Source organism: Balearica regulorum, chromosome 2, assembly GCF_011004875.1.
Source record: "Balearica regulorum gibbericeps isolate bBalReg1 chromosome 2, bBalReg1.pri, whole genome shotgun sequence".
NCBI classification, from domain to species: Eukaryota; Metazoa; Chordata; class Aves; order Gruiformes; family Gruidae; genus Balearica; species Balearica regulorum.
The window spans coordinates 107,333,404-107,346,396 of NC_046185.1; the positions used below are offsets into that span (position 1 = coordinate 107,333,404).

The window sequence follows — 12,993 nt, forward strand, 5'->3', positions numbered from 1 at the left end:
CAGCTGCCGGCTGGGCCTAAACCATGTCAGTCCTTTTTGGAAAAAACAAAAACAAAAAAAAAACACAAAAGGGGAGAGCGTGAACGCAGTCCCCCACTACCACAAATTATGCAGTTGAGTTTCCCGCATTTGGGGAAATCGCAGGGGTCAGCAGACCTGGAGTGCAGGGGATGAGCCTCGCCCTGGGAAAACCACCTGCCTGATCACGGTGTCTGCCCTGCCAGGACACACATGAACCTCAGATATGGGGGGAAAGCATAACAAGAAATGAAAGCTGTGGTGGTGGTAAAGGCTCTGAAACAGAAAGAGAAAATACAGTTAAGGAAGAAAACTGGAAAAGCAGAAAATGCGGATATCACCCTCACCCTTCTTTCTTTCAACTCTCCCATTATACTTTTTCTGAACAAATGCATTCATTGATACTAAATTTATGGATTATGAATTAATGCATGTTAAATTTAACACACACTTACCAGTGCTTCTCCCCAAGCAGGAGAAGCAATATGTGTTCAAGAAGCTCAGAAAAAACACATTATTTTTCTCATGGTAACATATTGAATGTCAGGTAACTGCCAGCAAAAAGCTACCAGCTGCTGACTTATGAGGCTACAGCCCATATGTGGCAGCACTATTTTGGCATTGCAGTCATCTCAGTTCTAACCCTCTTGAAGCTCTTTGTCTATGTTTCTTTTGTCAGATAATGTCAACTGCTTGAATTATGCAAATGTATTTTCCACAGTATGTATCTCAGCTTCGTCTGGCTCTGGAAGTCTGTCTGCAAGGCTCAGTGGAAAGATGTCTAAATTACTTTTACTCATAATGCCTGAACTAGCTCACTGACAGACAGCCTAAGCGTCTGTGCAGGGCCATGTCACAAGCCTATTCTAAGTTCCTTTGCTATTAGGACTTACTGCCCTACACCTGCACCAAAAGTAAAATGGTAACAGGAAAAATAGGACATTCAGAAGGTTTAAAAATATTGCTCAAAAGCAGTTATTACAAAAATAACTTCTTGATACCATTTTAGGACCGCTTACTGTGTTTCTGTTGGACAATAGTGGCAGTTCTCAGCCTAAAGTATTGAAGAACCCAAACCCACCTCCCTACTCCCTACTCACTTATGGCACCAGGACTAAATCAGCTGGTACCCAGTTTCATAACTACATCCTCTGTCTGTATTACTTCACACAATTAAAAGCTTTCTCTTTTTGTATCACCTGATATAATTTTCCCATGTAAATTTAAAAACTGCCCTTTCCAAAAGTGTGATATACAGCTTTGCTGAATGCTGCATCAGTTTAAAATAAAAGTCACAACCAAGCTAAACAAATAATGACTAATGTTACTTTCAAGGTTGATGATTATGCCAAAGAGAAGTATCTAAAAAGATAATTTACTTGCAGGCTATTCTCCCTTTCCACATCCTCCCATCGGATTGCTGCTTGCACAGTGGTTGTTTGGCAGACACGTCTTGATTTATAACCTGTGCACTCAGGCAGGACTCCTGGCTTATCTTGCCATGTCCTTCATTGATTTGATCTCTTGCTTCTGTTAACAATCCAGTTGAAATCAGTGCGTATGGAAGACCCATGAGTGTGGTTACTAGGACAGAACCACATGTGCCTGCACAAGCTACATGTGGAGTGCTGTTTGCTTCCACTGGCCCATTAGTAAAATGGATTTTCCAGGCATATTACATGCTTTTCATTCCCCAAAGAAAGCCTTCAACTGTCAACAAGTTAAAGGCAACTTCTCTTCATGCTGCTTATCACAGGTAGAAACTTTCTCTCCCCTGCCTCCCTACTCTGCCACCCTGCAGTGACTGCAGTCTGTCTATCCAAGGCTGCAGCAGTTCTGTGGAGGCAGCTCTTCCCATGAGTTAGCAACAAACCCATGAAGAAAAATGCGGCCAATTCTTTGGATTTGTCAAAAAGAGCTTCTTCACTTGTAAGGCTGATAAACTGTTACCAAATAATTGTTCTCTTCAAATGTCTGTGTGAAGTCCAGCTACGTATCTACTACGCTCATCTCTAAGTTAGTATGAGGTAATATACACCAAAATACACTCATATACAAGCATGCACATGTAAAAAGCAGGGAAAGACCTTCCCGGCTCAGTTGCAATAACTGGCACCTATTTACTGCTATTTATTTTACAAAAGTATGATTCTTACATCTTCCAAACTTACAGACAAAGATGTGCAGGAGGCTGGAAAGACAGAAGGAAAACAAACAAAAAAAACCCACCAAACCCACAACACAAAAAAGGAAAAGCATGTAACATGTGAGAGCTCAACTTCTCACTACCATTAGTGCATCAGCTGTCCTTTTTCCTCCTGTCTATTTTTCAAAGAGGAAGCCCAGAGAATTAAATGGATGGATCCTACAGTGCAAAATGAAGGTCATCAAATCAGTTTTTGACATGTCAAGAAGGGAAGAGATTTCCCCAGCTAACAGTTCCTCAGCTTTTATACTCTGATGGACACAGCTCTATTTAAAAAAATAAAATTTATTTTAAAACTTAAAATAAAAAATAATAAAAATCGACCCACTCATTTAAATACTACAGACGGCCAAATTTGCTAGAGGGGCTCACAGGTGGTTGCAGAACAACTTTACAAAGCTTACAACTCTTCCTCTATAGGCAGATCTCTTCTGCCTAGTTTTTGGTTATGCTGCCTAATCACATTAGCCACAAACACTGAGAAATCTTCCTTGAAGTGCTGTAAACAAATAGCCTTTCAAACAGAGTAACACTGGAGATCCATAGAAATGCTCTATGGAAATATATTTTGAACTACTAGACACTGTAATAATCATGGTCGCTTAGAGACAGAGGACATCTTTGCATTCTCAACTTGAAGTTCAGTATCTGCCTCATCTCTAAATGACGACTGCTGACCATGTTATTCAGGCCTGATGGATTTAAAATATGCTTTACAACTCCAGAGAGCCTTCAAGCTGCTGGACAAGTTGTCACTGGATGCTAGACTTCAGCAGTAAGACCTAGTGGGGCTGTGTGGTAAGTGTGGAGATTGCAATGTTAACAGCATGCACTAAATTTAGGGAGCTAATGCTAACAGGCAGCACAATCCACTTCTCCTAAGAAAGGTATTCTTAAATATTTCAAAAAGACTCCAAAAATGGAAAAGCTAACTTCCTCAATATTGATATGTCTGATTTATAATAGATGCTGCGAATACTTCAAAAATGGAAACATGCCACAGTTTTGTTTCTCAGCAGAATCCTTATTACAGATTACTCCTGGGTAGAAACTTGGCCATTTAGCTGAACAACTTTATTCAAAGAGGATTTGATATTTAAAATAAGGACAACCGCCAGTTGTTATGCTTTTTCAAAAAGACAGAAGACATTGAATAATAGCAACTAACAATGTAACTTACATGATGTCTTACACTTGGGTCTAAGCTTAAGAAAGACTAGATATTAGGTCAGTCATAGCTTTTTCTGTAGTCTGTTGGAAGGACAACTCTAAGCAGGCGGTTCACAATAACTGAGTGGCTCCTGCACCAAGCAGACTCTTGGGAGGACCTCTCCCTGACTACATCCTCTTAAATGGGAACATTGAGAAATCAGCTTGGAAATGATGGTCAATAGATGGGTAGAATGATCACCTGTCTTTATTTATAAAAAGTACTATGGGTAGCATTTATGGAGGCCAGGGAACCAGGAGTTGCGTGTGTTCTTTGGAACACGTATCTGCTGTGCTTCCTTCAACCAATGCCAAACCTCACTCCAAATTGCCCAGAATTAACCCTCCCACACTCCAGCGTGTCAGGCGTTCTTCGTGCATGGGCACTAAGCGGTTTGCTGTGGGTCTCAATTAGATTACATCTTGTGATGACATTACATGCGTTATGGATTTGTATATTTGGCTTCTTTCACTGCTTTATCATGTATTTAAAAACAAAGAAACCCTAAAGTTGTAAATGTTATGATAGTTGCAGTAATGCACTGTAAATGCACATTGTTGTATACATTATTGTACAGTACATATAGTAAATACACAGTGTACACTGGCCTGTTGAAACACATGCAGAATGACATTTTCACCTTATGCTATATACATGGTAACTGACAGCTCTTACAAGGAATTTGCATTATTGAGGAAACCCTTTCCGTTGGTAATGTATGTGAAACTACAAGTGTGATGTGATCTCCTAGTTCCTCTGCAGATGCCTGCCTTCTTTATCACACATTGCTAAAAACATTCAGATACAAAGAAGTAATGCCTATCTAAATAACAAGCACCTTGTTTTGGGCATATCACCTTTAAATCAGGATTAGAGTTGCCTAAATCAGGGCAAAGAAATTTTTTTGCTGTCATTTTTTCCCATTTTCTCTCTTAAGCTATAAGTACATGCCCTGTATACTACAGTAGAAAAGTTCAGTAAAATGAGATTCAGCTCTTATTGTAGTGCAAGACATGTTAACACCAGGATGCAATCAAACCTCTGCATGAACGCCCATGTATCCATGTGACATGCGTTAAATATAGTATATCCTGATTGCACACATAATCCTTCAGCAGTGAAGAGGTAGAACAGACTGCCAAACCAAAATTAAGTTTCAAACAAACAGAATGAGGCATGTGAAGTCTCTGAAGGCTTTTTTCCTCCTTGTCGGCTTTCATACAGTATGTCAGACCACTTTAAGCACCCAATTAGGAGTATTTTAACAGAACTGTTAATAAAATATTTAGAAAACACCAGAAGCAAAATCCTAAAGTGTTTTTCAAAAAAACTTTACTTGGGACTTCTTCAGGAAAAAAAAAAAAAAAAAAACAAAAAAACCCCAACAACAAGCAAACTCTGCCCTCAGTGAAAGATTTGTCTGACGCAAAATGACAGAAAAGTGAGTCTGGACATCAAGCTTCAGCCCTGGAGAAACAAATAAGTGGAACATGAGGATGGGTAAGGAGAAGCAGGATTGTATGAAATAAATCTTTTTCCCTCCATGCAAACCAGGGAGTGCAAGGTTTATTCCGGTCTGTCATCATTACAAACCTCAGGTTCCCTAAGGCTATATTTAAACAGTATTTCGTAGGACCTCAGTGCACTCGAATTTCCAGGCCAAGTTGCATCCACACTGCAGAATCTTCAGGGTCTATTCAAAAATCAGCATTTGCACATAAAGGAATCAAGCATGCCTAAATCGCCTCAGGAATGGAGGACTTCATAACTGGTCCATTCATCCTTCCTCCTTTTCTTCACATTCTCCAGGAATACCTTGGTTGCTTTTACCCTTTCCCCTCCTACCCCATTTTCGATGCATACACTCAAATACAGGTTGCTGTTTTGTCTTCCAGCTCAATTTAAAACAACTCCCATTACTCTCACAAAAATGTATGTTCAACTCATGTTCATGATAAATCTTAGCCTAAAAGTGACACTTAATTTTGTCAACACCATAGGATCTGGTTTCTAAAATGTGAAATTTTCCACTCTTTCCAGAAAATCCAACTTTCATTGCTTCCTTTAGCCTTGTTCTTTTTGGCAGACATATCAGACACATGATGGCCTTGTCGAAACACCACAGCTACGCTAGACAAGGCAACTTTCAAGCTATGAAGAAGCTGTTAGGTACAGCTTATCTGTGGGGCAAGGAGTTTGTTGCAATACTAATATGTGAAGAGAGCTCTGCCAGATTATGCAAGGATTGTTTAACCTCCTGAAGCATTTCAATTATAAAATAGAACAACAATAAATGGTTTCCTTTGTTTGTTAATTCTTGCAAATACATACTCACAAACATCAAAATATTTGTCTTTATGGGACAGATTACAAAAACTGTGTGTATACTGTTTTGCAGTTAATCAAAGCATTAAAAAAATCAGCAACTGTAAACACTGAAATTCCTATACCAATATGATTTGGAATTTGGCATTATTATTTTGGCAGTGTGTTAGAGATTTTAACATACAGAGGTACACAGATTTGTGTGGGCAGAAAGGCTGTTGTTACCTTTTTAGGGATTCCCTGGAGTTCTAGTTTCCTGCAAGGAACATTGACCATATCAAAACTACTGATCCATGCAGTCTCCACATCCACATCAGGACTGTATGTGTCCTGAAAGCTGAATTAATTCATCATTACAGCAGAACCAACTGACCTTGAAATCAAAATGTGACTTTTTTTTCTAACTTAAAAGAGAGTTTGACCTGATTTTCAAGAACTGAAATCAATCCAGAAAGAGAACCTGGACAAAAATTATGTACAGCATAGGTAGACCCTCTATACAAGACAACAAATTCATTGATATCTACATTCTTATAGTATAATCATGTGTACATTATTGGAACAACATGTAATTGCATATTATTTGAATCATTCCTACTTTAATTCTGGTGCTGTACAATAAAGCAGCTAGACCCAAATTCAGAAATACAATGAGAGATTAAAAAGGAGGGCAATATTATTAAAGGATCAAGTTTTATCTATATCTGTAAGATTCAGGTCATGGCTGATTTTTTTGCAACTCCTGCTAATATTCTCAGTTCAATAGCTTTGATCATAGATCTCCTGCTTTAGATGAGGTATTGAATGATGAGGATGGGTGGGTGAGACAGTGTCTGTCTTAGGATAGCATATCCAAATGCTCATGGAAGCACCTCTTCCTCTCCATTTTAGCTCAATGAAATGCAGCATGGGATAGTTCTTGTAATAAGAGAATTCCTAATGAAGATTTATAGCATATAATACTTAAGTAATCAAATGACATTTTGTTACTATAGTAACTATAACCCTCCACAGGCAATATGTAAAGTAATTTGTCTAAAATAATGCATGCTATGTTCATTCTAGATGCTGACAGATAATCTTCTCTATCTTCTTCTTGTCCTTGTGTTTAGAATAATTTTCTTTTAATTCTTTAAAGGAGCATCTCCTTTAGAGGCGATGACAGCAACTGCTTATTTTGCTATAAAATCACTATATGATGTTGTGTGCTCACTCAATTGGTTAATGAAATACAGTAACAGCCTGGACTGAGAGCATATCAGAACTTGAAAGAATCTGTGTGTGACTTGTTATGTCAACTATATAATACTATGTCCAGAGCCTAAGTTGTTGTTTCTAATGTTCTTTTCAGTATTATAGATTATAATGGTGCATTGAAGAAAAAAGTGGAAAGCATCAGGAGCAAATGATTGTATTTCATCAAGTACAGATGGCATTTTTTCAGAAGCGTAAGAGAATTAGGAGCTCCCACTGGAAGAAAATGGTGCTTTACATAAGGGGAGACTACTGGGAAATTGGTGAGATTGTGATTTTAAAATTCCACAATAATTCCTTACATGAATATTCTTATTTTAAATTGAGTGCTAAAGATGTTTAACAAAGTCTAATGCCACACTAAGATGTTTTAAAACTCTGTCTATACTGCTCCCCTTATGCAACATTAGCAAGGAGAAGCCATCAGAGAGAGTCCTTAGTGGGGCTGGAAAAGCTGGGAACATGAAAGGTTACAAACTTTAAACTCTACGACCCCAGTCTAAATTGTGCCTTGGCTCTCTTTCATGTCCTAGATCAGTGGTCTCCGAAGTGGGGTACACACAACCCACGTAGTGTGCAAGAAAATCCACTGGGGTGTGCGAGGAAAACATTTGTTGCACGATCTATTAAAAAAAAAAAAAAAGGTAAAAATTTTAAATTCTGTTTTGTTAGTATTTATCTCATACTTTAAAATTTCTATATTTGTGTATGTTCTAAAATGTACATGATATATTATTACAGTAGTACATGTGTATAATTTATAATTGGGGGTGCTCATACGAATGTATGAACAAAAAAGCATGGAGACCACTGTCCTATACTACACACATTTTCAAATCCAACACAGCAAAACTATGTTTTAAAGTGACCCAATATGATTCAGAAGCAGATTGAAGAAGAAATCCTTGTTTCTTCACACCACTGCCGCTGCTCTGATAGAACTATTCTCTGTACAAGCACAGTCCTAGCTAGTCCTTGGAACTATTTAAAAACAACAGACAAAACAAGGTGGACTTATTTCACCTGAAAGATGCATTTATTCTTACAAAATACCTTTTCTGAGGAGACCAACATAAAAACTATGTGTCGCAAAAATTGCAGGCATGCAAAGCTGCATGGGTTTAAGAGGATCTCATGAGCTATCTAGGATGCTTAAGAACTACCTGCCTAACAGGGAAATTTCCCAAGTCAACAAAGACTGCTAACTATACAGAACAGATACTTGAGAAAGTAAACATAAACATTGCATATTTCTGCTTAGCCAATTTAGTTATGTAATTCTATGTTTCAGAACTGTTGTCTATTCTTGCTTGAACACAATTTTGCCATTGTTAGGTAGGTAACTACTTTGGGGAACCCGATTCTGAACTTTTACCTTATTTGAGGACCAGGCCTTCAGTTCTTGTTTGAAAGGAAGATGTACTAGAACTGGATGACTTTTTCACAAATAGTAAACTGATGAAAAATGGAGTTTTGGAGGAACAGATATTTTGCAAGAAATCAAATCAAACATTGCTAATATTCTTGGATGAAAAATTCAAAGATGCCAACATGCTTGATTTCATTATATCTTCAGTAATGCTTTGCTCTGTTCTGTAGGTCATGAACACACACCCCCCTCCCTTTTTTAGCCTACCATTTCAGAATAACGGCTTTTATTTCAAAATTGTCTTGCAATTTAAAAGAATGGAAATGTTTTCCAAAGCTAGATAATTCAAAAAAATGACATATTTAATACCGAATTGGAATTATTTTTTAATAGACCCAAGCACATATATGTTCAAGTTATTAAAATTCTGCTTAGTTCAGCTTAAACCTTATCACAAATTCCCTGCAAATTTTCAACATGGCCACAATTGCTCAGCTCTAATATGTACAAAAATCCCCCATTTAATCAATATTCACCGAAGTTAAACGAGTTATAAATAAAATTCAGCAAGTTGATAAGTTTTGCATTGGATTATATTTACCCACAAACTTGCTTGAGTGGTCTCATGGGATTCAAAAGAATCCTTCTTAGTGAATATCTGCGTCTTGTTGTGATTAATAATTGCAGAACTGAACTCATTTTATACAGGTCTTGAACAAATTCCTGAACAAAAAATTAACCTCTGGAGAATTTCCCATACTATACATACAACATCCTTCAAAAAATGGAAATGGTGTATTTCTTACTGTCAAATGAAATATCTCCTGCCTTTTATTATCCTTGGCCATTAAAATACCTTGGATTTTCTTAGTTTCATAGCACAAATCAGTACTGGTGTCAGGATAAATGAGCCTCATCAACATAATACAATTTATGGAACTCTCAGATGGGCCCTTGAAGAATAATTCTTTGCAAGTATAGTGGCTTTGAGAAAAGCAACTGCACCCTGAGGCAACTTCAGCAGCTCCAGCTACTCTCTCCTACCTGGAGGGCTCCTTGGAAATTCTTTCTTTCAACAATCCATCATAATCCATGCATATATGAAACTCTCAAACAGATTTTAGTACTTTTCTTTCTGTATAGGCCAGTATTTTTTTATTACTATTTTATTTTTGTGTGTGTGTGTTGCATAAAGCATCTGAGTAATTGCTACTAGCAGAATTGTTTAAATATTCATTGGGTTATGGGTGGTTCTGGAGGTCTTAGCTTGGCATAAACGTTATTAACCACAGTCCTCAGTACTAATTTGACCTACAAAGCAACCTGAGGGGAGAACAAAATTTTAAAAACCCGACATTAGAAATATTTTATCTATACAAGGTATTAATGATTTAACACATGCTCTAATGCTGGTCTTTTCATGTGGATGAAAGCTATTCTGTGTCTCATATGTATATCACGAGGCCTTAATGGTCTCAGGTGGAGCCCACATGGAGGAAGGACATATTACCTTGCAGGTCTTGCTTTACCTAAGTTTCTTCCCAGGATGCTCAGAATGGGGACAGAAGTTGAATGTCAGGGAAAAGAGGCCTCCAGCCTTCTGTCACCAACGTGCCTACCCCTAAGGAGGCAGAGACAGGCCAAGTGTCTCCAAAAGGTGCTGCAATATCTCCAACTTCATGGAGGCTTCTAGTTCTGTGGGGTAGCAGAACATAGTGATGGTGGTGGGGGAAGTGCCTACAGAGTACAGCTGGATCCATGGGGCATGAAATCTTACTATACCCACAGAGCATTATCAGTATTTACTTTTTCTGTGTAAATTGGAAATAAAAGTTACTGGAAATAACAGTCCACAGGCTCTTCCATTTACATCTGTGAAAACCAAACATACTTCCAAAGTAAATAAGCATCACAATCAGGGTCATCAGGGTACATAAGTGATTACAGGACTGACAGCTGACCTCAGATGTCCACTTTGATTTACATTTTTTTTTTATTAAGTAATATGATAATAATGTTATTCTGTGTAATTAGGAATCTATTGCAAGACATTAGAGGTGAGATTTTTAATGAGTTTTCAATGGGATAAAAAATAACCTCAAAATGCATGCTTACAAATAACTTTTTACCCTTAGTTGCTAATTCATTAAATAATTCTAAATGCCTGTTGATACAAATAGAGAAAAAATGCATTTGGGAAAGTCATAAAGGAGGAAGAGGTAGTGGAGATGAGGAGATTATGCTGTTTCCTTTGCTTGTATTGTGTAAGAAACAAAAATTTTTCTAAAATCTATGAAAGTATAGGAGGTCATGGCACAGTGTCAACCTGGAGTTCCCAAAGGGCCTCTTCTTTTTGGCTATGATTAAATCTGATGTGGTATCTTTTGATTCTGATTTAGTTCTCCAAAGTCACAAGGATTTTGTCTTATTTTGCCTATCAGTATCAGTTGGGATTGTATCTAAGCAATGTTAAAATAGAAAGGTATGGAGCAAAGTCACACTCTTTAAAAAATACTACAAAACAATACCTGAACCACAGTCTGGAGTGTAGCTCCACAGAAATGAGCTAGTTAATCAATATGGAATTCGAAGACCAGATTAAGTAGATGTCGTACTTTAACCCCCGTAGGTAACTAGGCACCACCCAGCTGCTCGCTCACCCCTCCCCCCCACAAGGAGATGAGGACAATGGAAAGAAAAAACTCATGGGTTGAGATGAAGACAGTTTAATAGGATAACAAAGGAAGTTAACAACAACAACAACAATAATAATAATAACAACAATAATATAAAATAAAGCAAATTATGCACAAATGCAATTGCTCACAACATGCAGGAAAAAAACCCCAGTGATTGACCAGTCTTTCTGAGTAGCAGTCCCGCCTCGCGGCTCGCTTCCCCAGTTCTATAGGGAGCATGACATTCCATGGCAGGTAATATCCCTTTGGCCAGTCTGGGCCAGCTGTCCTGGCTGTGCTCTCCCACCTTCCTGTGCACCTGGCAGGGCGTGGGAAGCTGAAAAGTCCTTGACTTAGTGTAGGCACTACAACTGCCCAGCAACAACTAAAAACATCAGTGTGTTATCAATATTATTCTCATACTAAATCCAAACCACAGCACTATACCAGCTATCAGACTCTATATCTCAGCCAAAACCAGGACAGTAGGAAAGCTGGAAAACTGGTGGAATAGCACACATAAAAAAAACCCCCAACACCAAAACAACAACAAAGCCCACAAAATTAAAAATTACATGACTACTTTTATTTGCTTATTTGTCAACAAGTTTTATTAAATATGGCTCACTATTTTCCATCCATGAGGAGAAACTTTTGAAAATTAATTGCTATTTGAAAAGAAGGTATGTCCGTCTGCTTCGTCTGTAATCGCTTCAGGGTATATTCTTCACATGACGCCTCCTGAATTATCTTAAACAACATTAGAAATCTCAACTAAGTAAATGCTATATGACTTCTATGCATCCCTTACTAAAATCAATGTACATTAGCAAAGAGACCTTTACACCTTGCATGAGATACTCAGATTTTAGCTCTAGGGAAAGTAACCTATAGAAACATCACATTCTCCAAGGAAATATAAAACATCGCCTAAAACATTGGCCTGCATCCTTAGGGAAAATATTGCAGTTCAAAAAAAAAAGACTGGCACAACTTACCTCACCTTAGTCAGGAGAAATGCACTAGATTAATCTACAGACATAATCTGAATCCTGGAGCAATGCACAAGAGTGGCATCTAATTTAAACATTAAGTTTATGAAATAAGTTTTATTATTCTTTTTTGACCATTTAGTTAATTAGATGCTAAGCAGCAATTTCAGATTGACCTAACTCTGCTCTCAGCTGTGTCTTGAAAAGCAAAGACACATACTATGCTTCCACTCCCCAAGGAGCCCTTCCATTTTAGCACTGACCAGGGTCCCAATCTCCAACATCAAAGTTCAAGAAGCACAAATAATGTGACACTGATATATTACACGCAAATTGTATAAGTAAAATAGACTAGAAAACTAATAATACATAGTTTCCCTTTCCAAAAATCTCCCTCACCAATGATACTTCTGCCTCATTGAGCCATTAAGGCTGACTATGTCTTTTCTTGTGAAAAGAAAACAAGTGCATTTCTTAAAATTACTTTTAACTTTTTTCTTTCTTTCCTTGTTTCTTTCTTCCTTTCTTTAAGAGCAATACATATTTATTTTTCTTCTCCACATGCATAAGAGTGACACCTCATCATAAACAAAACAATACATCAAACATTACCGACAGCCTTGCTTATCTGTTGTAGAAAGAAGTAATAGAGTTCATGCTACAGTAATACTGACACAAAATATTCAGTTTTGCCTAGCCTCATAAAGCAGATGTGTGGGATGCAAAAAAATTACATTAATAAACTGCCCACAGATATTGCATTATGTCCCTGGTGATTAAACACTTAGCATGCATACCTATTATCAACAAAAAATGAGTTCATATATCTATTAGATGACTGTCCACACACATACACAAGACTTTTGTAAAAATGTAAAAACATTTTTCAGAAAATCTTTCTCTAGTGTGGGTATTTTCTCTCCTCAGTATTCCTAATACTG

At 37.5% G+C, this 12,993-nt stretch overlaps 2 long non-coding RNA genes and 1 other non-coding gene across 3 annotated transcripts in view; 1 reads left to right on the plus strand and 2 right to left on the minus strand.

Moving 5' to 3' along the window:
- Window positions 1-12,993, minus strand: part of LOC142600491 (uncharacterized) — a 482,402-nt gene that overhangs the window by 48,656 nt on the left and 420,753 nt on the right. The gene's annotated exons all lie outside the window — the stretch shown is intronic.
- Window positions 1-12,993, plus strand: part of LOC142600490 (uncharacterized) — a 78,141-nt gene that overhangs the window by 14,093 nt on the left and 51,055 nt on the right. The window lies entirely within an intron of this gene.
- LOC142600861 (U1 spliceosomal RNA) lies at window positions 69-232 on the minus strand. Its single transcript, XR_012834385.1, has one exon. It is a non-coding gene; the product is annotated as a U1 spliceosomal RNA (small nuclear RNA).